Raw genomic sequence first — 27,115 nt, 5'->3', positions numbered from 1 at the left:
ACCAACATTTAAATGACCAAATAAATCTCAGGCAAACCTTCATGCTTTCGTTCTCTTCGGTGTCTAGTTCAGTTTCTCATAACTTTCCTGAACTAATCCACTCAGTTCTGGACAAAGGTCATTGCACAGGGACTATGCAGGGTCATTTTAATTTAATTGAAAGCTTTTGAGATAGCTTTGGTATCTGAGCTCAAACACCATAGACTTAATGGTGAGTGAGCCCAAACCACAGCCTTGATGCTTTTTCTTTTTGTCCTTCTTCCCCCCTCCCCCCGCCCCCCCAGCATTTTCAAATAGATTCATTCTGGAGTTTCCCTGGGTGAAGTTTTCCCTCTCTCTGTTTTTAATGAACCCCTTGAGTTCTGTGCTAGGTTTTTTACTTTCCATCCTTTCTGTTAATGGCACAATGTATCTTTGCAATTTAACATGAATGCAGCCAAATTACATTTTGCCTGTATTTGCCACAAAGTATGTGTTTTTGTCTCCAACACTCTTTACTCTGAAATGCCATATATGATCAACTGTCTTAGAAATAATCTTTCCATCTCTCAATCTTCATAAACCTGTAACCCAAAGCACCTTTGGGTTTAACATTTTTTTTCCTAGAGAAAGGTCTCTGCAACCAATGACCCCTTAATGAGAAATTTGCAGCCCCAAATCAGACTTCCACTTCCACTTTATTACATCTACAGAATACCATGCAATATATCTTGATATGACTGTCATTCGTGCAATTTTAAAGCCAAATGCATCATTTTAATATTGTCTGAAGTGAGGTCATGGATTTTACCCAACATGAAATATTATGGTTACCCTGTCTACAAGGACAATCTAAAGAAAAGCGATTTGTCTAACAACTGCAGTTCAACATCTCATTAATACTATACAGAAGTCACACAAAAGATACCGCAAACATGCTAAAATATTTGTGTGAATGAGGTCAGAGGAGAAAAGGAAGATGATATAATTCAAAGTTTCTGGTCATGTAAATAGTTCATGGCCTAATATCCAGAGCCTTTGTTCATTTCAGTTTGAGTTATGGAGGCCTTTGAAAATCAAGCCCATATACTTGCCATATACATATATTCTTTCAGCTCCTGATTCAGGAATGATTTCAATGGGACGTAGTCTATTCCTACCAGGTACTGAGCTCCCATTGCTTTCTGTGGAAGTTAGAGCACTCACCATCTCTCAGGATGTGCTCAGCAACACCTTGCAATATTAAGCCCTACGACTTCTAGATAAAAGCCCTTTTTCAAAAATATCCTCATATACTTCATCCCTACACTGGGGTATTATAAAAAGTTCCCCTGGAGCATCTCCATTTAGAAGACCTCTCCCTTATTTGAATCCCCAGAAAGTGTCTCAGCTCCTAACAACAGTATATCATTAGCTCAGATATTAGTTGAGGAGATGTACTAGTTCAGGTAGTGGATCGACTATTCATGTGAAAAACCACAGTAACATGTAAGGTTTTAACAAACTAAACATACTTTGACTCTGTTTTCCCATTAAATGCTTGGTAAATTTAAACTAATCTCTGCACAGTGTTTTATGTTTCAAATACAACATTTGTTGGGTTGTGACTTACTTTTTAATTAAATGTTATGTAGTACAAGGAATGCATTTTAACAGTTCATCTCTTTTCATAATGCTGGATAAATAATAATAAACTAATCATAACTTAATTTTTAAAGTTCCTTTTATCCTCAAGAATCCCAAATTGCTTTACAAACACCCTTAGACATTGCTACCTTACTACTGGAGAGCTGCCACATGCAGGGTGAAATATGGCAAATACTCAGTACTGGTCTTCACCACTACTCAGCATGTTAGGACAGGAAGTGATGAATACCTTTTCCAGTGGGGAATTTTATATATGGAGAGTGTAATTTTGTAAATATTCCACTTAAAATTGGCTTTCGGAGAATGGTTTGAAAGCTGTGATTTGAGAGGCATTGAATTTTGATTTCTTTCCCTTAGGGTTATTTATCTGTTAGGTTTAGTGTACTAATGATATAGCATCCTTGCTATATCACAGCAAGATATCTTAGATGGGGGGTCATTTCTAGACTACTCATGATTTACCTGTAACTTCTATTGTATATCAGTTACTTATGAAAGAGCTACTGCATCCCGGCATAATTTTTTTAAAATTGCCATAGATTCTCAACTGGTGTAAATTGTCTTTGTTCCATTGAAGATTTCAGTGGAGCTATATGACAACTAACACTAGCTGATGATCTGCCCTATAAGCCTGATCCAAAGCCCAATTACTCAATGGGAGTCTTTCCATTGTCTTCACTGGGTTTTGAATCAGTCCCTATGTATTTTTTAAAAAGCCCATTAACATATACTTTATATTTTCCTTTCCAAGTTTGCTTAGTAAGAAAGATTTTATGTTCAACAAAAGCTCTCTGTTTTGTAAGCTGTTTTCTCCTTCTGTATGATTGATTCAGTAGTCTCAAAATGGAATGTTCAGGATTTCAAAATTCACTACCATGCAAGAGGAGTGAATTAATCAGACAGGACAGGCAGGCTAATTATAATGGAGAAAGCCTCTATTTATTTCCAAGTATCTTGTTAATCAGCCATAATGGAAAAGGAAATAGGGAGAAATTACATGGCAGTTTAGTGAGTTCTTGGTAAAATATATATTTTTAAAAATTAGTTTGTGTCTTTAAATCATGATCATGTAATTTAATTTAATCCATTAACAATATGTAACTTGATGTTCTTTCCCATTATGTTTTCAACAAAGGAAGTAATAAAACGTATAGTGACAAGTAGATAATGTTTCTGTTGCAGACTTATTACCCAAAGACATGACAGTATTTATTTGTTAGCTTCAGTTTGCTTTGATATTAGATTATTTTTAATACATTAACTGAAGGAAGACTGGGGGAACAAACTACAGGCATTGTTATATTGAAGTCTAATCCAATAGGTTACGTTATTCCCCATGAACTAGAAGGAGATTGGATGTAGCATAAATCAAAGCAGAATTTGGCCCAACAGAGGGAGATGGTTATTTTCCTTTTGTCACCCTTCCAGACTACTGTGGTGAAACACAATAACTTTGTGCACAGATCAATATAAATAATCAGTTACATATGGTATATTTTAAAGTTAATTTGGAACAGAAAATCCTTATTTGATACTTTACTGATATTTTACAAAGAGGATTTATTGTGTAGGTATATAAATACTAATATTCACCAGTGTATCTCCATTCATGGCTTTAAAACCGTAGAGGACTTTAAAACCGTAGAGGACTGATACATATTGGAATTACCTGGGCTTGAGGAAAGTAATTGTCAGTTGAGTTGGGGAAACTACATTGGTGCCTTTCATTTTGGAGGAATATGGCCCGCATTTGTAAAACAAGTGCACAAACTAGATATGGGGTTAGATCGTGGGCTGCTCCTGGCTCTGGCCAACAGCACTTTGTTCCATCTGCTTACAGTGGTAACAGTGTAGCTTCTTTCTCTGATGCACACTTTGCTACAATCACCTATGCCTTTGTCTCTTCAAGACCAGATTGCTGTAATGTGGTCTACCTTGTGACTATTCAGAAGCTGGAACTTTAAGTGGAGTTGCATATAGAGCCCTGGATGGGCACCTATTCAGAGTTTATTTTTCTACATTTAAAGACCGAATAAATAATTGTGGGAAATGGAAGGATAGGCTTGTCAGCTGCAATTGGAAAAGCGAGGGGTTCCACCTCCTGCCCCCTCACAAAATGTCACCCAAGCAATGAGTGCAAATAGAAAAACCCCCTTTTAAAAAAATCAGGATATGGCAATACAATATGTGGCACAGAACCTGAAAGAGGGAGGTGGCATTAGAGGGCTGCGCTGAGTTATTCCATCAGCAATCATCTCCCAGGGACTATTCTGTCATCCAGAGTTCACCAGAGTACAGTACAATCTGCACCATACTCCCCACATACCCTGTCCTGGGTGGGGGCAAGGAGCACAAGGTGTGCAGCTGGCAAAGCTGGCTTTATACCAGTGGTTTCCCTACATCAGAGCTACCTTGTTAGGGAAATATTTGGTTGTTTTGCAGTACATGAGCAGCATAAATCAGCCCATAGAGCTGAGGGTCCAGATATTTGCCCCGGAGATGTTTAGCAAACATTCTGTTAGTCTTCATAGCTATTTCCATTGGATTGCTTTCCTGCAGTTACTTTTCCTAGAGTTTTCTGTGTGTGTTTCCACTGGGTCTGCTTCAGGCTGCTACAACCAGAAAACTGAACTGTACATATCTTCTTTCACATGAGAGCTGTAATTAAAGAAATATTCTCCACTCATCTCTAAGAAGGATTTTAAAAAATGGACTAAAAATGCACATTCATTCTTCTCTCACTGATTCCAATAGCAGTTTTTATTGAAAATAAGAAAAGTAGGTCGGGGGGGGAGGGGGAGGGAGAGAAAAGGGAAATTACGCCGGGAATATTAACAAAGCTGTTTTGTCAGAATTTGTTTTGCACTGTAAAGCTGATTATCCTAGGGTCTTGAACATATTGAATCACAGGTATTGTAGAACACCATTTAATACATTTCATCCCATTCAAACTACCTGCAGTGAATTATATGATTATCTCTGACAATTCTATTTCTCTGCCCATTTCTGTGTATAACCAGGGTCTCAGTGGAATTATTGCTGCTATGCTATGAAACAGCAAAGTTTGCAGTGCCAAGTCCCATCCCAGAGAATCAACTGACTCTTTCTCTGCAGTGCTACTGACTAAAGTGTTTCATTATCTTGGCACAGAAAGCAATAATCACAGCTTATGAGAGCTCTAAACAGCAAAACCATTCTTTTTTGGATATATGTTAGGCCCTAATTTAGGCAAGTCAGCCAGACTCCATTTCAGGCTCAAACTTTCAGTCTCCACTCAACATACAGCAGTATTTGCTCTTCATTCAGAGTCTGTTTGGGGAGGTTTTTGTTTATCAGGATATATGGAGTTTACTGATTAGAAAAAAAATGAAGTGTTCAAAATCAAACTTTGATCCCCTTAAGTTGCATAGAGATATTTACTAACAAGCATCTTATGAGTTGGAAATTGAATCTTACAGTACTTAAGCCAAGCAGTCTTGGAAAATTATGATTAAGGCTGGAATTGTGGGGTATCAGAATGAAAGGGTAACATAAAAAGACTGAGTTTATTTCTACTCCAAATAAACATAACTTTGGTTAAATAAGGCATTTCTTCGAAAGACTGTTGTGGGAAAAGTCCAGGCAGAGATCAGCAAAGGAGTTAGAAGTATTTGCTCACAGAAATAGGATATTAAAACAGATAAGAATAAAGAAATGTTTTGTTTTATTTTTTTGTCACAGTGCCAGACATTGGAAACCCAAGAGGTGGCCCATCACCTGGGACATAGGAGGATTTGCTGCTGTGGCATGGGATATGTACAAAGATATTTAAGTCACCATTGTGCGCACGCCCCACCTGTAGCCTCCTGAAGATGCTACACTCCTATCCACTCTACCAACAGAAGTTACAGCAACTGAAAGGAGCGGAAATGTTACCATGTGCCTTGGGTCACTAATCACACAGCTTAAATAATAATTAATGATCAGTCAAATCAAACAGTCCATGAGCAACCTCTGCGCTGAAATCCTTTGGTAGAAACTATTTGGCTAATCTATATGATACACAAAAATATCAACAGACATCACGACTGCTTTGAGAACGAGTCACTACTCCAATCCAGGGTCTACATTTGTAAGAGATATTGACAAAAGAGAAGAAGATGGTAGGATTAATAAGGCAATGCATGGCAGCTGTCTAGTGTGTCTCTTCACCACAGGCAGCATGCTACAAGCCCAGATTCTCTGACCCAAAGATTTTGTGACTCCCTGCTCTTTGATGCTGCTTGAAAATGCTATGGGAGGCATTTTTTTCTGGCTGTTTTCTGACCTGTCCTCTGTCATCAGGCCCTAGCTTTGGTTGGTGAAATTTACTTTACTCAGTTGCAGTCTCAGTTACATCCTCTTTCAAAAATTCTGGAGATTGCATTTGGACCTGTTGTGCACCCAAAAGACAGGTATGATTTGCAAACCATTGGGACGTTTAGTCCATAAACTAAACATTTTAGTAAGGTATCTGAAAATTCGGATAGCCCTATTATTAAAGGACTGGAAATTGTTTTGATTTCACCTCTGCAACCAAACCATTAACTGAACTTGCATTAACTGCATTTGAGTTGGTGGTTTTGAATGTGGTTCTTCAGGTATTAATATCCTAGCCTCTTCCTCATTCACTTTTGTGTTGCAATGTTATGCCTAGAAAAATGTCTCTTAGGAGAGCTGCCTTGTAGAGTCAAGAGAAAAACAAATTGATGGTGCTACTGACAAGGGTCCTGAAAAAGATAAAGTAGGACAAGATTGTGCATTTATGTTTTACTCATATCAAGCCGTTATTTAAGGTGACCTAAACATATTTTCTGAATATACACATTTAAATACCCATGATCTTGGTGCCTCAAAACATGAATTTTCATTTAGAACTCAGACAGACACCCAAAGGTTAAGCCCCTTTGCATCTGTAGTGCTCTGGTTTGGAAAATGGAGCAAATTAAAAGCCTAAAAATACATGTTCAAAAATAGAGCATGCAGGGCCATTTTTGATCATTTTGTTCATAATGCTTAGCAGTTATTCATTGTATTGATTACTAGTACTATTAATATTATAGAAGTGCCTACAGTGCACTAGCCATTTCCCACACTCCCAGGAAGACACAAATAATTGGTTGGAAATGTGCAGCTGAACCATCTTTGATCTAATCATTGTCCATATCTCTTTAAAAAAATGAATAAAAACAAGATCCTGATGCTCTGTCCATGTTTTGACCACAATGCACCACTCAGGAGCAAGACTAAGGTCCAGCTTGATACTTCCTCCCAGCAAAGTGGAGCTACCAGCTGGCATAAAGTGTGGTAGCTGGCTCCTACACCAAATGTCCCACTAGCTGGTGTTGGAGGCTCATTGGGCAAGACAGAGCGTACATATGCCAATTTTCAACTAGCTTATGGTGCCCAGGGAACTATAGTAAGTTGATGGAAATTAGAGATGTCCCTAGATTGCTCAAACTTCTACAAAAGACCAGTGCACTTAGTATCTAGTGACAGTAATTGGGTTCCTGACTGCTCTTCATGCTGAGTGAATTGTGGCACTGGGAGTGAATCTGGGCCTAAATTTTTACAGTGCTGAATATACAGTACAAGGTCTAGTGTTAAACAACTGCAGAAAAATAAATGATTATCCGCTCCAAATAATGTTCCGATATTAAAGAATGTTATTGGTTATGCTTATCCAGACATTTTCCCAAAGCACCAGTGCTTACTGTGTACCTTTTCTATCAATTAAATACATACTTTTAATTGCTGAACCAATCATGACAAAAATGTCAAAAGAAACCATACCTTATTTTTAATTTAGTTTTCAGGAAGCATATCAAACTGTCAGTTTATAGTCTTCCATAAAGCCTTCAAACAAGCATAAAGGGGACAGTGGTAATAGAAGGTTCCTAGGACTGCCCCACAGACTACATTTGGTCTGTTATAAAGGGATCACTTCTAGCAGAGACAGTCACCATAGTCATTCACCCCCTGTTCCCTCTGCTAACATTGCTAAAAATAATAGCAGTTAGGACCCAGTGGGGAAGTGGTTTTGTAATACAGAAAGCTTATCCACTAGGGACTGGACTGAGAGCACTAATTCAATTCACGTACACCGTCAAAACAGCCATTGGATGGTAATTGCTTTCAAATCACTATTGACCTGGGCTTTGCATTGTAATTACTTTCCATTTATCAATAACTCTTTGTCAGACAGGGATACCCAATCACCAAAAATGCCAGAATATGTACTAAGAACAGTAATGAACTGCAAACAGAGTTGAGTTTGACCTAGGATGTTACAAACTCAATCATAATAGACATTTGAATTGAGATATTTTTAGACAATTTCTAAACACCTAGTCCATTTTTTTCAGTAAATTAATTTATACTGCATACTAAATACTAAAATGTCACTGTGTGGTTCCTTCAGTTGACCTTAGCATCTTTTTTCTTCAGTCTCCATTATATTCAAACAATGCAAACCATGCTGAAATGCTGAGAAGCAATTACGCTGAATTATATTAATGTTGGTATTATCTAGAGGCCGTTCCCCCGCCCCCCTTTTTTTTTCAAATTTTGATGAAATTTAAAATTTTCAGAAAGATCAGGAGAAATTTTGAAAAATACCCCAAATGTGTTTTCTCTCTCTTTTTTTTTTCTGACCAGCATTTCTATTATTAATCATTATTACATATTTATGTGGTACCATACATTTACAATTAACACCGCATTTTACAGAAGTATAATAAGACACGTTCTCTGCTTGGAAGAACAAACACTTTAAGGGATAGATTTGGTGTGCAGTGGGATAAAGTATGAGGAGCCCGTCACACGCACACCTTGCACACGGTAAGTGGAATTACAAACTCTTCAGTCAGGAAAGCACAGGGACAAACGTGGAGGTAAAGCCAGGGCTCCACTGCTTATTCTCAAGCTGGCCAGAAGCAACCACCACCACAAATTGGAGTAGTAGTACAAAGATTCTGCATAACTGGCAAATATGTAATATCCATCTAGTTCTATGTAACAATGTAATGTTACCATGCTAAAATAAAGGTAAATGCACAAGAAATTAAGCTAACTCTTGAGTTGTTATTAATAATTCACGTAACTCCTACTTATTATGTACACTTTAATGACTTTGATAGAGTTGAGATATATAATACCCTTATTTTAATTGAGAGTGTTTGGTATTAGATGCTGTGAGGCTTTCAAGGGGAAACATCTGCTTAGCATAAGTATCAAAAATAAAACTTTCCTTTTGACGTATTTTAGCTCTTTGCTCTCGTGGAAGATATTAGATGATCTGCTTTCAGTGAATATTAATGAAGTAAATTATCTCAGAAAATATCCTACTGTGTTCTAACTACAGGAGCCAACATGCCTCATTAGACTGCTGTTGATTAGAAATATTAAAGTGGCTTTGTCTTTCTTTTCATTTTAATTAAAATAAATTTGATAAGCTCTATTTTTTTTAAAAAAGGAAAGAAAAGTCACAACTGGTTGAATTTCAAATCTTTTTAAGTTAGAAGAAAAGTACCACTTTCTTGTAAATAATTGATTTGGGCTCAGTTCTGCCACCCTTCCATCAAATTGTACCTGATGTGTGAAGAGCACCATTGATTTCAATTAACTTGTTCATGGAGTATGTTACCACTCAGTGTGGATAAGGGTTGGCAGAGTCAGAGACCTTGCTTAGCCTGCTTTTTTTGTTGCAGAATTTCACAGCAGCCAAAACCTTGGTTAAGAAACTTTCAGTTTTGGGGTAGATCCTAAGGATTCAATTTAAAAGAAGTAAGCTGCACACTCTTAATCAAAGATGCTACTTACAAAGAAAAACAGTCTGGGCTTGATTTTGCAAACTCAGTGCATGCAAGTAGTCCCATTGTTTCCACTGGCAATAATCATGGGTAAGGACTACTTCCACGAGTAAGGCAAGCAGGACTTGATCTCAGAGTAGTTGTCAGGACATGATGGCTTTTGTCTCTTAATCTCAATGGAGAAGCCAGTTGATATACCGATTTATGTGAATCTGGGTGATTCTAAAGCTGGCACTGTGATTTGAACAAAAAGAGATGCATCCCAGTTCTGCAAGCCCCATGTAAAGCATGTATGTACTTGCCTTATATATATAAAAGACCTTATTCTATTGTTGATTAAGAATGAGCACATCTTCCAAGAAAAGCTAAAGGAAAACATCATCCAAGAAATCTGTACCCCCAGAGAGAACAGTCTGGGGCAGAGTCTGACCTGGAGTATTAGAATCATAGGAATGTAGGGATGGAAGGGACCTCCAGATGTCATCTAATCTAGCTCTGACAGGTGTTTGTTTAACTTATTCTTAAAAACCTCCAATGATAAGGATTCTACAACTTCCCTTGATAACCTAGTCTGGTGCTTAACTAGCCTTACAGTTTGAAAGATATTCCTAATATATAACCGGAATCTCCCTTGTTGAAAACTAAGCTAATTACTTTTTGTCCTGTCTTCGGTGAACATGGAGAACAATTGATCACCGCCATCTTTATAACAGCCCTTAACACATTTGAAGACTGTTATCAGGTTCCCCCCTCAGTCTTCTCTTCTCTAGACTAAATATGACAAATTCTTTCAACCGTTCCTTGTAGGTCATGTTTTCTAAACCTCATCATTTTTGTTGTTCTTCTCTGGACTTTCTCCAATCTGTTCTCATCTTTATTAAAGTCTGGCACCCAAAACTGAACATAGCACTGAACCAGAGGCCTCACCAGCGCCAAGCAGTGTGAAACAATTATCTTTGCATCTTACATTAGTTTTACATGCTCCTGTTAATATACCCCAGAATTACATTTGCCTTTTTTTACCACAGGATCACATTGTTGACTCATATTCAGTTTGTGATCCACTATAACCCCCAGTTCCTTTTCTGTAGTATTACTACCTCGCCAGTTATTCCCCATATTGAATTTGTGCATTTGATTTTTACTTTCTAAGTGTAGTACTTTGAACTTGTCCTTATTGACTTTCATATTTTCAACCGGAACGCCTGGTTGAAAAGGGACCCTGTGGCTCCGGTCAGCTCTGCTGTCCGGGCCGCTATAAGTCCGGTTGGCGATGCAGCAGGGCTAAGGCAGGCTCCCTGCCTGCCCTGACTCCACACAGCTCCCAGAAGTGCTAAGCACAGGGGCCGCCAGAGGGGCTCCGCACACTGCCCCCACCCTGAGTGCCAGCTCCGCAGCTCTGATTGTTCAGGAACTGCGGCCAATGGGAGCTGCGGGGACCGTACCTGTAGGCACAGGCAGTGCACAGAGCCCCCTGACTGCCCCTCTGCCTAAGAGCCAGACATGCCAGCTGTTCCATGGAGCTGCCTGAGGTAAGCACTGGAGCCTGCATCCCAGCCCACTGACCCATCCCTGAGCCCCCATCCATACCCAAACTCCTTCCCAGAGCCTGAACCCCCCCCCACACACACATCCCAACCCCCCTCCCCAGCTATGAGACGCCTCCTGAACTCCAAACTCTTCATCCCTGGTCCCACCCCAAAGCCCATAACCCCAGCTGAAGCCTGCATCCCCTCTCGCACCCCAACCCCCTACCCCAGCTCTGAGCCCCCTCCTGCACCCCCAACCCCTCATCCCTGACCCTACCCCAGAGTCCTCACCCTCAGCCAGAGCCCTCACCTCCTCCTGAACCCCAATCCCCTGCCCCAGCCTGGTGAAAGTGAGTGGGGGAGAGCAAGTGACAGAGGGAGAGGGATAGAGTGAATGCGGGTGGGGTCTCAGAGAAGGGGTGGGGCAGGGGCAGGGCCTTGGGGCAGGGCAAGGGTGTTTGGTTTGTGCAATTAGAAAGTTGGCAACCTACAAAGGTGCCAGAACTATCGTTGCTAATCTGGTCCTCACTGTTTAAGCAAATAGAGGTTTGTTTCAGGGGTGTGTACTGGAAATGAAAAGACAACTTTAACTATAGTGATATGACTAGTGTGACTATAATCAGCCTGTTGTACACCCAGGTTATGGACATAACAGATGTATGCCATAATCACTACATGGGGTCTCATATGAACAAAATCTTTTTACACTGCTATCATGAAGTCTTCATGCATATGTTTAAATGTAAGTACATCTCTGCATCGTTGATACACATTAACATAGTTTTTGGTGTTGCTGTTGTTGTTTTGGAGTCTATACAGCATTTTATAGCAGAAGTATTTACTACAAAATAGTGTATCACAAACACTGCAGCATAGTCATGAAAAGATGGAGTTTCTTTTTGACTGTTCACAAGGACAAAAATGTATTACAAAGAACATCCCAGGAAATGAATTCTAGGTCTGGTCTATACACAGATTCTGTACCAATATAACTATGTCGGTTAGGGGTGTGATTTTTTCTGACATGGCTATATCAGCACAGTCCCCTAGTGTGGTTGCAGTTATGCTTTATACACGAATAACTTATTCCCTTTCCTGTATGGAAACAGCTAAACCAGTATAAAGCACCTTGATTAGGATATAAATATGTCAACAGTAGGGGGGCTGTACTGATGTAGTTATGCCATTACAGTTAACTTTCAAGAGTAGACAAGACCCTAGTGAAATTAGTTTATACACAGAGGCAAAACTCACAGACAGACAGTAATGATACCATTGCAATAACAATCATTTTCTCAAGCTAAGAGAGTATTTACAATTTGCCTAACTCAATACGAGCAATCTTTTAAAATACTGCTGGTTCTTTTAGCAAGAATTTTGCTTTCCAATCTCCTTTAAAGCCAGGCCATTTTGTTAAAACAACTTATTCAGGCATTAGGTAAGACAAATTTGCCGTACACAATCTTGTTTTAGCAACCAGGGGTGAAAGCTCAATGTAATAACATAGCATTGGCCCCTACTGTCACCAGATGTACAATATATTAGAGCCAATTATAATGTTCTCTGAATCAGAGGCACACAAGGGAAGTGGAGTGATAGAAAGTATTTAATCAGAATTTCCTTTGGGATTAAGAGACTAGGCAAGGGATAACGTTCATGGTAGATTACATCTTTTGTTGTGGTGGGATCTAGGCAGATTAAGTACAGCATTACTTGTGGTTACTTCTGTTCTCAAGATGTAGATTTCAGTCAGAAAGACTCCTAATGCCCTAATAGCAAAGTATGATATGATATAGGAGAGCTTTACCCATCAGTGGAGAAGCAAGAAATCAAGCAGGCTTGTTCTCTCTCTTTCTCTCTTTCCCCCTGTTAAATACATTGAATTTAGTTAAAGTAGTTCTTCACACTTACAAACCACAAGTGAAAGGATGATCAAAGCACAAGGACCAAAGTCAGGAAGTCCGTACCTTAGGGATCATTCTTATGATGTGCTGAACACTCTAGCCCAATCCTGCAAACCACCTAAGCACATGCTTAACTTCAACCATGAATAGTCCTATTAAGTTCAATGACACAGCCCTCTGCTGGGGCTGTTACTGGACTACTGCCCCCCTGGGGAGCACTGGGAGCCATTCTATCCTAGGGGAGGAACATCTGCCATTGAGCTTGTAACCCATAAAGACGATACTTAATTTTGTTTGTGACTCATGGTGCCCAGGGCAGCCCTCACTGAAAATGCCAAGATCAGGACAGGCTGCAAAAGGGAGAGCAGATACTCCCAAGACTGGTGGGTAACAATGAAGTTAAACTCCCCAACCAGTCACAAATTGTGCTTCTGATCCCCTGCACTGGTTATCAGGAAGCAAAAAAGAAATCACACAGCTCCCTTTATTGCATTCCAGTTCTCTGGCTCCCAATCAGCTCCTAGGTCCAGTACAGTAAGAAGTTATTTTAAACTCTGCTCACATATACAAATATGTTCTTCTGACCCCAAAGGGTCAGCCACATTACTAGGTCAGTATAGGTTTGAATCTTACCCAAAATACCACGCTGCCAGCCAATGCTTTAGTGTCTAAACTAAAGATTTATTATAAAGAACAAGAAGAGATATGTTAAATGGTAAAGCAGTCACATACATACAAAGACTTCAGAGTCCATATATCAGGTTCCTAGCAGTACTGGTGAGTTTGCTGGCTTGAAAGTCCCTCTGGGATACATCAGCAGCTTGGATGGATCATTCAGTCCTTTGTTCAGAGCTTCAGGTTGTAGCAACTCCAGAGGTAAGAAGGAGGATTGAAGACAAAATGAAGAAGATGCAGCTGCTTTTTTATAGTCTTTTGCCATGTGGCTTGTGCTTCCTTTGTTTGAAACACAAGCTGACCAGCAGCACATGGCTTACAAACCTTGGAGGTCTGTCCATAGGCATGCCTTGCTGAGTCATAAGATGTATCCTTTGCCTTCCCGCAGCAGGCTAGGCAGTGCTGATGCCAAACTGTCTGGCAGTGTCACCCAGAAACATAGCCCAAGTTTTGTAATACAGACATACATACATATCTATAACCCAAAATACAAAGGTGATACAAACATATAAATGAGATGATCATATTTGGCAAATTATAACATTTTGGCAGATATCTTACATGGCATATTTGACACAACTCATTGCAATTTTACTATTCATAATATCCTCAAGTGTCACCCAGATTCCATACAGCACCACAATGTTATATGGGAATGTGTTGAAATGTATGTAGGCCCAAAAATCTATTTTCTAAAAATAGGTTGCACAATAGTCAAGGGAGGCCTGCTAAATGTGAGTGACGTGACGTGAGACAGCTCAGAGGCAAGTTAGAGAGGTAAGTTAGAACATACCCCCAGGTCACGTGGCAAACATGTTTTGGTCCTAACTGGTTATTACAAGTGTTTTAGATAAGTAGCTAATGTTTAGGCAAATGCTATCTAGATTGAGTTATTGATATGGTATTTTTGCAGATGCTAATTAAGATGATGTTAAATAGTCAATGAGAAAGTAGAAAATATTTAATTATACTGAAATGGTGGATTTAATGTTCATTAGTTAAGGGACATGTGATTATAAAAAAGTGTAGCACACAAATTTTAGAGTTGGTGTGCCCATCTACTATCAAGGTACTGTTAGAGACAGAATTATACCCATTCTCCTCATTTAGGGACTGATCACCCCAAAGTGCACAATTTCATCTTAGAATGTGAGTAACAGTATGTGGTTATATTGTAATGCCTGTTTGCTTAACTCACCATTAGATATTAAATAAAGTCTTTAATTTTGTCACTTGTGTTATTCACAGTCTTCCACTAAATTAAATTAGCTGTAACCACCCTGGAGGCTCGAACCTTAAAGAATTCAGTTTGGTTTTATTTCTTATTTTAACCATTTAATTGGGAACACATACATCAAAAGTTGCATGCTCCTTCCCAGCCCCAATAGCACAGAGAGTTCAATTCTTCTTGTTTCTTAGCAATGCCTTGCCTGCTGTCCTTCCTGACATTTCACTGCACCTCTGTGGAGTAAATAAATATTATTATCCTCGTTCTGAAGACAACAAAACCAAAGCACAGAACACTTAAAGCCACATTTTTTGTAAGTGGGCCGCATTTTGGGGTATCTCCCATTTTTGGGTGCCTGTTGGAGGCTCCTGAGCCTGAATTTCAGAGATGCTGAGTGGTCCAGCTGCAGCCAACAGTTCCTACAGTGTTCAGTAACTCTGGAAATCAAGCCCAAGGTGTGTCCAGATGGACACCCACAATCAGCAGCTGTGGTGCAGCCATGCATAGAACCTACATATTCAGCAGCCCTGCCCTGTGCTTTAATGACTCGGACACAATCAGTCTTTTAACCTTATTACTTGTAGTAGGGTCACGTGAGAGGCTTTTCACACAAACAGTCTCAGTCCTTGCACCCAAATTTGTGCCGGGGAGGACAGTAATTATGAGGAAGAATGAGCTTGTGGGTAAAGCTCTAGCCTATAATTTAGGAGATCATTGTTCAACTTCCACAGCCCTTATCTGTAACATGGAGATGATATTACTACTTCTGTCTATTCTGTCTATTTAGAGTGCATGCTCTTTGGGGCAGGGACTGTCTCTTACTCCGTGTACGTACAGTGCCTTCCAGACACTACCATAATACAAATAATAAGCAGTAATTATGATAAAGAGAGAAAATGAAACTCTTTGTTTATGGCTTCATTTTAACCCTATATGAAACCTGGCTCATTCCAACAAAGTAGAAATAAATACCTGCTCTTTTACCTCCACTTGAGTATTAACATTTTGGAATTTAGGGGACTCTTGATAAAGACTGTATGCTACTGAGTCTGAGGAGGATGCTCGAATCTCTGAAAGATGTTTTTGAGCAGCAACCAGGATGTGAATCCCTGTTATTGTGCTCCTACCTTAGTATTCTCTCTTCGGCACCTCGTTATTGAGATAAAATAACTGTTTTGTTGCATCCGATGAAGTGAGCTGTAGCTCACGAAAGCTTATGCTCAAATACATTTGTTAGTCTCTAAGGTGCCACAAGTACTTCTGTTGTTTTTGTTTTGAGAAATGCTTCTACACATTCAGTGATTGCATTATTGAAGCTCTCAATATGTCTTCTCTTGTTCCAAATCCTACTCTCGGGCTTTGCAGGAGTCTCTGGAGGCAGCATTAGAGTGTATGCATTTGCATATCCAGAATGAGTTGTTTATAACTGCAAAGCAAAATGGGCCAGGTGTGAGTCTAAAGGGTATATCACATGTTTTCCACCCAAGGCTCTACAGGGATTTGCTCGCAAGAGTTTTAAACCATGAAAAATGGCTCATAACAGCCCTAAGAGATTAGGACTTCCATCATCAAAACATGCTATGTAAATGTTTCCATTTTCCATCATTTCTTCCTTCCAACTGCTGTGCTCCCTTTTATTTTGGTGCTTGCAGGTTCTGTCCTACAGGGATTGAAAACAAATTTTAGAACTCCCTAACTGTAATAGGATCAGCCCTCTAGGCAATAGCTGTCATTTAACTAGACATGGGGAAACAATAAGGCAACATCTCCTACCTAATACATAACTATTTATGTGCAACTGGCCAGGATTCAGTTTCTTAACATCAGTAATCGAAAGGATATCATGTGGCATGCATTAAATGGTTATGCCAAATGTATTATAATGGCAAGCCAAAATGCTTATGCAATTAGTGCAGCCTTGCCAATGGCCACAACCAGCAGATGTCTTGTCTGAATCCTCCATATACTTGGAGGAACCGTGCATACAGAAAAAAAGAACAGATTTTCTTAAATAAGAAGGAAGTGTTGCATTTCAATAACTTTATAAAATTCTGCACACATAGGGCCAGATCTTCAGATGGCATAAATTAGCATTACTCTTCTGAAGTCAATGGAGCTAGAGAGATTTACAGCAGCTGAGGATCTGGTCTATCCTGTATAGTGCTTTTCATAGAGCTTAAAACACTTGACAAGTATTAATTGATTCAGCCTCTTGAAAGGAATGATGGATAAATATGAGCATGCAGCATTGAAGTGCCTGGTCCAAAGACACAGAGCCAATCAAAGGCTGACCTGAGATAGATCCCAGCAGTGCTACATTAGATTACATGGGTTACAGAGGAGCAAGACTTTTAAGGGAAACGCTACAATGCATCTCATTACTTTTGTAACCTTTGTTGACAGTTTTGCACATACTCTTTCTGAAGCGCTTGCTCAACAGCCAGAATCCACTTTAGCTGTACCCATTTGTAATGCTTTCATAAATGCAGACATTCCCAACACATATTATTGATTATTACTGGAGCTGGACATTTGCGTTGAAAAGAAAAGAAGCCAAATGGGCTAAATGTATTGATGGCTTTGTCCTATAATATGTTTGACATATTGCTGGAAAATTGGTGGTGTGCCTATTTTTCATTTGCTTTCGTTGCTGAGTTCCAAAATCAACCAGCCGTAGGTATTTTGAAGGTCAATACTAAATACTGGAAAATGGATAATATAGCAGGTATGAGCAACACTGAGTGGTAATATGAATGCAGAAGAGAGAAGGAAGGATGTGTAAAATAGACTATCACTTTTAATGGAGGCAGTGGACTATTTTTTAGGCCCTACTCCTGTTAAAAGTGAATTGGAGTTTTGCCCTTTTCTTGAATAACAGCATTTTGGGGGTGGGCAGGATGGAGCAGAAGGAAGAAGAGGGGAAGTTTGTACATTTCCAGAGTTTCTAAATTGGGAGTTCACTGCATTTTGTAACATTTTACATTCTCCCTACAATGTCACTGACAATGATGTAGGGTACTTTTTGTGTTTGATACTGTAGCTGGATGTTCTGTACATAATGCAAATATGCTGTGTTGGGTGGTGTATTTAAATATTTCATTGGGGTGATCTTTGCACATTTTCTACACTGTCTTACACAAAGGGTTAGAGATGGTTCTGAGAACTGCTGGAACAGAGCAATCGTCTGTTCAAAGCACCAGATAAAATGCATAGTAAACATTGGTGTAATTTATAGACCATCTGAGTTTACTTGTTCATTCTCGGGATCAAAACTAAACCACAAATAAAAAATTAAAACATATCCATTCGGTTTTGTGGTTCTTGAAAAGGGCATTAGATGTTGTATAAACTTTAATCTGGCTGTACTACAACAGAGTTTGTTTTCATAAAGCGGCTTCAGGGTTTAAGGCATCTTGCAGCTTATAAAGTAGATTTTTAAAACAATATATTGAGCAGTGATTCTACAGGCAAACAGAGTCACCATTATCGATAATCTAGCTACTCCATTGACTGGGACATCTGACTTATGACAGTGAAAAGAGTTTGTCAGGAATCTTGAAGCCACCAGAAATCAGGATGGGTTCAGGTTCTTTTCAATTCGTGGACATCATGAAAACACATGAAAGGTTTAAGAACATGAGCTGATGTTGCTCACACAGCCCTCCCAACTCACATACATACCATTCCAACTAGCACCAGCCTAGCCAGAGTCCTATCTTCCAGCTGGCCCTGCAAGCCTACCTTTTTATTCAGAATGGCTGGTGACATCAGGAAGAGGAAGTCCAGATCTTTTGGTTGTCTTGTTGATCTGACTTCTTTATGATCCATGCTTTTAGGGCTGGGTGGCCCCCTAAGCCACCTCTAGATCTTCTCCTTTGGCCTTTTACCCACCCTCCCAACATGAACTTTAGGGTGTCTATCCAGCAGGAGCTGATGTCTCATCAATCCATAAATGTTAATCAGGAAAGGCCAGTAAATCCCAGTCCAGCCCACAGTGCCCCATGTAATACGCATTTTTTTTCTTTTCTGGTCCAAGCAGTGTTGCCTGACATAGATCCGCAGCGCATATAGCACTGTATGGCTTTATGTGGATTCACGGAAGGTGGGTTTTCAGTTGAGTGACTCACACTCTGCATGCCAAGCTTGTGCTTGGAGATCATTATCTGTGACCCAAATATGTCTAAATCCATATTTTCTTTAAATCCCAATGCACATTTTCAAAGTTAGAGGTTTTTGCATATTTTTGTCATACTAGCAATACAAGTAACTGGAAAGCCCTGCCTGAGGTCAGAACTCTCATTTTCTATGCAATAGACAATTTGGAAAGGATTACCATGCCTCTGCAAAGCTCATATTTGCCTGCCATTTGTATTTGGCATTTAGCACAGACCATCATTAAAGTCAGGTTAACAAAAGAAGGCAGTGAACGGTTTTGCCATTTGGATTTTTTCTTATTGCTAGAATTTTAAAGAGGGCAGAGAAATGTTTTAAGGAAAATCTGACACACCTCCTGCAACCCAGAACGGTGTGGATACTTCTAAATGTGACAGAATTTGTGCAGTTTTGTTCTGTGGGAAAGGGGAAGGTACAGGATTTGTGAGCCCAGGCAGGATTAAAGACTGCAGACCTAAGAACATAAGAATGATTATAAATATCAGGCCAAATTGGTGAAATTAGACACTATGTCCCCAGTCCACACTAAAAGAGCATAGTTCCATTGGAGTCAATGGGGCTTCAGTATGTTTATTTGTACTAACAGGATTGGAGTCACAATATTGTGATTTCTAAAACCATTCATATGACCTGCAGCTGGAATGTCAATTTACAGCAGCTCGGCAGCTATCCCTTGAGTCTATTCCCACCGTTTAAATGTCACTGTAACAGCTACCTATTCTCTTTAACTTATAATTAACTCTTTTAATTAAGTACTTGGCAATGGAGCTTAATGAAAAATTCTATATAAAATAACCTGTATTGTAAACATGCTTCTTACAGTGATCTGATCTTAAAGGATATTGCAGTGTTTTAAACTCTTCCATCCTCCTTTCTCAGTTTCTGAATCTGCCACCCTTCTTACTGAGTAGTACCCATTGAAGTCAATGGGACTACTCGTGAATAAAGTACTTTCCAATGTAAGGGTGGAAGAATTGGACACTTAGGACCCCCTTTTACATACCCACTCCCTATGCACCTATACCATTTGCAGAGTATTATGGCATGCAGTACCTGTTTACTTCTGCAGATCCATACCCAAGGTCTGCCCGTGTAAGGAAGATTCTTACTTCCCTGCATAGGCATGGGGTTCCACTCACAAATTTACCTTAAGGGTTTTTCAACATGGCCAGCTTTCAGCTATCTCAAGGCAGTTAGTGAGCTCTATTTCTAGTTCAAATCAGAATATGAAGCTGAGGCTCTCAAAATTTAAAAAAAACAAAACCCAAAACCTCCCCCCTCACCCCACCCGAAACCTATGTTTTTCAAACCTAAAAAAACAGACAAAAACACTTTAGTTACAATTTTGGGAGAAAGTTCAGGACGTGGAAGGTGGCTCTTATTTTAACTGAATTGCTTGACTATGCCTGTACTTTATTTTCTGCAGAGTATTTGCAACAAAAAGTCCATAAATAATGAATGATCTGCCCATAAAAAAGCATACGACAGCTAAAAGCCATGCGTTCCACCAAATGTGTCCCTTACTGTTGGCAGAGTTAGACTAGTGCCATTTAAAAAAACCAAGTCTCTAATAATGCAGCCACTAAATGTGTAAGCACATCTGCTCGCATGTCTCAATTGACCTTTGAGTACCCCACACAATCTTTGGACTCCATACATCTATCTTCCTATCTGGATGCACTGCTATCTTTTTGTGTGTGCCACTGCCCATTGTCACACACAAAAAAAGGTTTCAGAGCAGCAGCCGTGTTAGTCTGTATCTGCAAAAAGAAAAGGAGGACTTGTGGCACCTTAGAGACTAACCAATTTATTTGAGCATAAGCTTTCGTGAGCTACAGCTCACTTCATCGGATGCATTCAGTGGAAAATACAGTGGGGAGATTTATGTACACAGAGAACATGAAACAATGGGTGTTACCATACACACTGTAAGGAGAGTGATCAGGTAAGATGAGGTATTACCAGCAGGAGAGCGGGGTGTCGGGGGGAACCTTTTGTAGTGATAATCAAGGTGGGCCATTTCCAGCAGTTGACAAGAACCTCTGAGGAACATGTGGGGGTTGGGGGAACAAACATGGGGAAATAGTTTTACTTTGTGTAATGACCCATCCACTCCCAGTCTTTATTCAAGCCTAAGTTAATTGTATCCAGTTTGCAAATTAATTCCAATTCAGCAGTCTCTCATTGGAGTCTGTTTTTGAAGTTTTTTTTTTGAAGAATTGCCACTTTTAGGTCTGTAATCGAGTGACCAAAGAGATTGAAGTGTTCTCCGACTGGTTTTTGAGTGTTATCATTCTTGACATCTGATTTGTGTCCATTTATTCTTTTACGTAGAGACTGTTCAGTTTGGCCAATGTACATGGCAGAGAGGCATTGCTGGCACATGGCATATATTGATGGCATATATCACATTGGTAGATGTGCAGGTGAACGAGCCTCTGATAGTGTGGCTGATGTCATTAGGCCCTATGATGGTGTCCCCTGAATAGATATGTGGACACAGTTGGCAACGGGCTTTGTTGCAAGGATAGGTTCCTGGGTTAGTGGTTCTGTTGTGTGGTGTGTGGTTGCTGTTGAATATTTGCTTCAGGTTGGGCGGCTGTCTGTGAGCAAGGACTGGCCTGTCTCCCAAGATCTGTGAGAGTGATGGGTCGTCCTTCAGGATAGGCTGTAGATCCTTGATGATGCGTTGGAGAGGTTTTAGTTGGGGGCTGAAGTTGATGGCTAGTGGCGTTCTGTTATTTTCTTTGTTGGGCCTGTCCTGTAGTAGGTGACTTCTGGGTACTCTTCCGGCTCTGTCAATATATTTCTTCACTTCAGCAGGTGGGTATTGTAGTTGTAAGAATGCTTGATAGAGATCTTGTAGGTGTTTGTCTCTGTCTGAGGGGTTGGAGCAAATGCGGTTGTATTGTAGAGCTTGGCTGTAGACAATGGATCATGTGGTGTGGTCTGGATGAAAGCTGGAGGCATGTAGATAGGCATAGTGGTCAGTAGGTTTCCGGTATAGGGTGGTGTTTATGTGACCATCGCTTATTAGCACCATAGTGTCCAGGAAGTGGATCTCTTGTGTAGACTGGTCCAGGCTGAGGTTGATGGTGGGATAGAAACTGTTGAAATCATGGTGGAATTCCTCCTTCTTTTCCATGGGTCCAGATGATGAAGATGTCATCAATGTAGCGCAAGTAGAGTAGGGGCATTAGGGGACGAGAGCTGAGGAAGCGTTGTTCTAAGTCAGCCATAAAAATGTTGGCATACTGTGGGGCCATGAGGGTATCCATAGCAGTGCCGCTGATTTGAAGGTATACATTGTCCCCAATGTCACAAACAGTCTTTCTGGGGCCTGGTGGAAACCTGATCCACAGAATTTTGCAAAATGATAGGTCTATCTGAAAAAATTCTGGATAAAATGATATAAGTGTATTTGAGAGCAACAAATGATAGGTTTAATATGCTTCTACTCATTGTATTCTTGCATCTTGGGATGAGGGAATAACATACATTCATCTTCAGAATCACATGTCAGAAAGTTATTTCTTTTATTTTCCCTTGTGCAAAAATATTTATTATGCCTTTGTATCAAAGAAATGCCACCCCTTTGAAAAGCACAAATAGTTAGTGACTGTAGTGTAATGGCAACATGAAATTATTTCTGTAACCCATGTAGACACAGTGACAGTGGATATTATTCACTGTCAATTGGGTCCCAGAAAGTATTCTGTTAAATTGCCTTCTGAGACTCAGTAATGGGGTTAATTATTTAAGCACTTTCATTTACAATATAACTCAGTCTTTTGGGCCAGCAATCTAAAACTCCTGTTGAAGAGACACAGAGATCTAGCAAACCATGTGAAACATTCGTTTAAGTAGACACTACACAAAGAATAGGTTTCAGAGTAGCAGCCGTGTTAGTCTATATTCGCAAAAAGAAAAGGAGTACTTGTGGCACCTTAGAGACACACAAAAGATGTGTGGTTTGCAAAGCAGGAATTCAACCTGCTACAGTGCATGTGCAAAATCTTGTTTAAGTAATACAGATCAGCTCTTCCATTCTTTTTGATACGCAAGGTCCCCCAAGCTTGTTTTAATTTCTGCAAGTTAAAAAAGTGAATATACATTCAGATTGATGTTGTTAATTTTGTTTATTGTCATCATCAGTCTGTGGTTACAACATGTGCAGGGTGATGTCAGGTCCCAAGCTGACTTGAGCCAAATGTAAATGAAGCTCAGGTGTTCACAGGTTTAACTCAGTTCACGTGCTGTAAAACATGGGCAGCTGCAACTCGCAGCTGATTGTTGATAAATGGAAATCGTTACCAAAAATATAGATTTGAAATGCCAGCTGCGAAATGGACGCTGGCTATTTATTGCTAGTTAATTCAGCAGTGTCACTGGGTAACAAAGAGCAATTGCTGGGTGTGTATCATTATACAGCCCGGGGTGGAGTGTAAAACATTAATACTGGCTCTGTGGAAGCTTCAGAAAACTCTTTAAAAAAAAAAGAAACAGCTTAGTTAGCTCCAACTCACAAAATGACTAGTGATATGGGCTATTTGTTTCCACTCTCTTAATTCTTCACGAGCTAAGCTATAGTCACTGCAGCAGTTCTCATTGATTGCTTTCTCGAACTTTGGATGACTGATGAATGCAGTAATGCCACACTCTCCCCACAAGAGCTCAAAGTGAGAGGGGACCTGCTAAAGGTGAAGAAAAATTAAACAAGTGGAGAGGGAAAAAAGGCAGCTCCTTTTGTTAAAGGTTTGACTCCTGCACTCCACTGGTTCCACTTTTTTCTTTCAGTCTTTGAATTGTTTGCCTGACTGTTATACTTGGTGACTTTCTCCATACCATGTTGTTATTCTCACAAACTTATAGCTGCTCCTCTACACATTACCAAAGTACCATCTTGCTGGAGCTTTATTTCATTTAGGATTAGATACAAAATAGATCTTTTGTATTTTTCTTCAGTTTCAATTCATTTTAACTTTATTAGTTTACTAGTGCACCCCAGGTCAAAACAATGTCACATGATAGCCTATGTAATTATATGGTCTAAAGACATTAGAGCTGTGCACATCAGTCAGTCTTTGAGAGGAACCAAATGCTGGTCAGACCTTCGACTTGGGAGAAGCATCATGTCACTACACTTCTCACCAAAGTGCCCCAGAAGATGCCTCAAACTACCAAATAAAATCAATGTGGCTGCCAGGAAAGACCCCAGCAAACAAGCAAAGTTGAAACACACACTGGAAACTGCATTAGTTGAGGTCCCGGAGCACTGCACTGACATTGAGGAAAACTGACAGAAGCTCAGAGATGTCACATATATGGCATCCAAGGTTCTCGGTTTTATAAGATGGAAACTCCAAGACTGGTTTGATGAGAATGACCCTGAGATTGACCAGCTATTGGAGACTATGCACAACACATACAAATCCTACATCTTGGACAAGAAATCAAGAAATCAGCAATGAAGAAAAGCAGGTAACATCGGGCCAAACAAACACTACAAACCTGATTAAGTCTATTGAAGAACCACTGGTGGGAGCAGAAAGCTGTAGAACTGCAGGAAGCGACTGACAAGCATGACATGAAGGACTCATACAAAGGTCTCCATGCTGTGTATGGCCCAAAATCCAGTGGTATAGCCTCAGTCCTCGCAGCAGTTGGTAACCAGCTGCTCACAGACAAAGGCAATATTCTCTCTTGCTGGTCTCCTGAACTGTCAATCAGCTATGTCTGATGGAGCCATTGACTCACTCCCACAGCATCCTGTCATGCGTGGATCCTTCTCTAAACTGGGTTACTAATGTCATCAAGCAGCTGTCCATGGGCAGGTCTCTAGGCCCCAATGGCATTCCACCTGAAGTGTACAAATGTGGAGGTGCCCATTGTTACCTGGGGTTCTTTCAACCCAAAACTCTTGGTAACTTTTACTCTGTGCGAGGTGGTGTCAGGAAATAAATCAGGGGAGACACGGCCGTCCGACTGATAGATGGCTGGCACAAACAGGACAACACAAGAGTGCTTTCATTTGACGCTAAACTTTACTTTGTCTCAAGCACTTATACACACATCTGCAACAGGTTAGTAAAACACCCCCAACCCTTGATAATTACCAAAGCTGAGTGAGGCTCTCGAGTAGCACAGCGGCAGCCTGTCTGCGGGTGGGGAACACAAGATGCATCCAGAGGAAGAGTCCAGGCCTGAAGAGTCCCACCACCTCAAACTTATTTATACATTAGTAATAGAATAACATGTCCCTTAAAGCAAACTTGTTAAGTAAGCAGTTTCAATGGTCAAGCAAGAGGGTCCTTCTGATTATCGATTAATCAGGTGTGGGTTTTTCCAGAGTTTGCAGCCTTGAGGCCCCAACAGACATTCCTGGGGCACATCCTGCTCTTCTAAAATGCATGTATCAGCAACTTTAACACAATTCTTATGGGTCAAGCTGCCCTCTCTGTGGCACCCCAAACTCCCCCTCCCCTCCTGTCTTGGTTAAACTGAGACTGCTGAATGGCCAATTTACAGCCTGCTGACTTGGCTGCTTTAAGCAATAAGCCATAGTGGTTTCAGGTACTTTACTGGTTTGCCAAAGTCTCCCCGTACACCCATGTGGTCAGGAAATTCACCAGCTTGTTCAAAAGAGAAATCAAACCAAGAAGTTTCTGAACATGTAGGTCTTTGTTAAGAAGATAATAGTGTGTAAAATAACAAAACTCAGAACATGGTATAGAATTTTACTCTAAGAACATTTTTGAAGATTCCATTGAATACCTAAAGTTTTGAAACCATCTATCTTTGGTTATAGTTGACTATTTACCATGCCTCTTTAATCCCCTATCGCTTTTCTCGGTTCCTGGGCTTATATTGAAATCCATAGTCCACAAAGTGAGACCAGTTCAGCCCATTCATTGAGTTGAAGAAAATGGAGAGGGAAATTATCCAGTCCATCTGTCTGCCCAGAATAGGCTAGTGCTTTCTAGAATACATTGTGGAATGCTTTATCCAGTATTACTTTAAAAATCCCAAGCAATTAGTGCTTCTGCCACCTCTCTTGGGAAATGATACCACAATCTAATACATCTCACTGTCAGAAAAGCTTTCCTGATAATCAACCCCTAATTTTTCTCTCTTCTTATTCGATTACTGTTCTCCATTTACATCCCTGTGGGCCACACTAAGTAATTCATCTCCCTTCTTGGTGTTAACTCCTTTGAAATCTCAGTCACGCTTTATATTAAGGTTTGTTTCTATTAAGGTTATCTTTACAAGGGGTTAAAAATGATTGCTAGACATCATAAAAAAATTACAGTCGTGAGTAGTGTATGCTGTAGGTGGTAATAAGCACATCAGAATGATGATTATGAATGATGTTTGACTCTGTGACAATCTATTAAACATTTATTAAAACATCTAATAATCATTTACTATCTCTTTGCAGGCTATTTATGAATGAAACCTTAATATAACCTGTGACTGAAATATCTACAGACTCTTAACATGTGTCCACTTATTAAGTGCTTAGCCAAGCTGTACATACTTGGGTCTTTAATCATTCCTCATCAGGTGGGCATTCTTTCCGAAATCAGTCTCTCCAGCTCATTTATCATTTTTTGTTACTTTCCTCTAAACTCCTTCCAACTTCTACATTTTTCCCCCACTAATGTGGTGTCCAGAATGAAACAAAATATTCTAGGTGCAGTCACACTTGTATCATTTATGCAATTCTCTCTATTCAATACCTTTGAGAAAGATTCGTAGACACAATATATTGTTATGTGCAACCATTTCAATTCAAGGCACACCTTCATCTATGTTTTCTTCTGCACCCTGGTTTTAAGACTATCTCTAATCTGTAAATATTGATAGAACTTGTTTTCAGTAGTATAAAATCAAATTTTCACTTGTCAGAAGATATGAAGTGACCTTGTTACAAATAAATGTTTCAAAAATACATTCACCGGACTCCCTTCTGGTTTATATTTTTCTGTAGCTCACACTAGGACCCAACTGGAATTTTTTACACCTTTTCCTTCTGCTTAAATGATATGTATCAGGTGTTCCTCACTTCAGTATTATCATTCTTTTACATTTATAGGATGACTTTCCGCTGAGTTTCATTTGCCAGATACAAGAGAACTGCTCTTACAG

Source organism: Natator depressus, chromosome 7 (assembly GCF_965152275.1).
Source record: "Natator depressus isolate rNatDep1 chromosome 7, rNatDep2.hap1, whole genome shotgun sequence".
Classification (NCBI taxonomy): Eukaryota; Metazoa; Chordata; order Testudines; family Cheloniidae; genus Natator; species Natator depressus.
Note: the sequence above shows the minus strand (reverse complement) of the source record.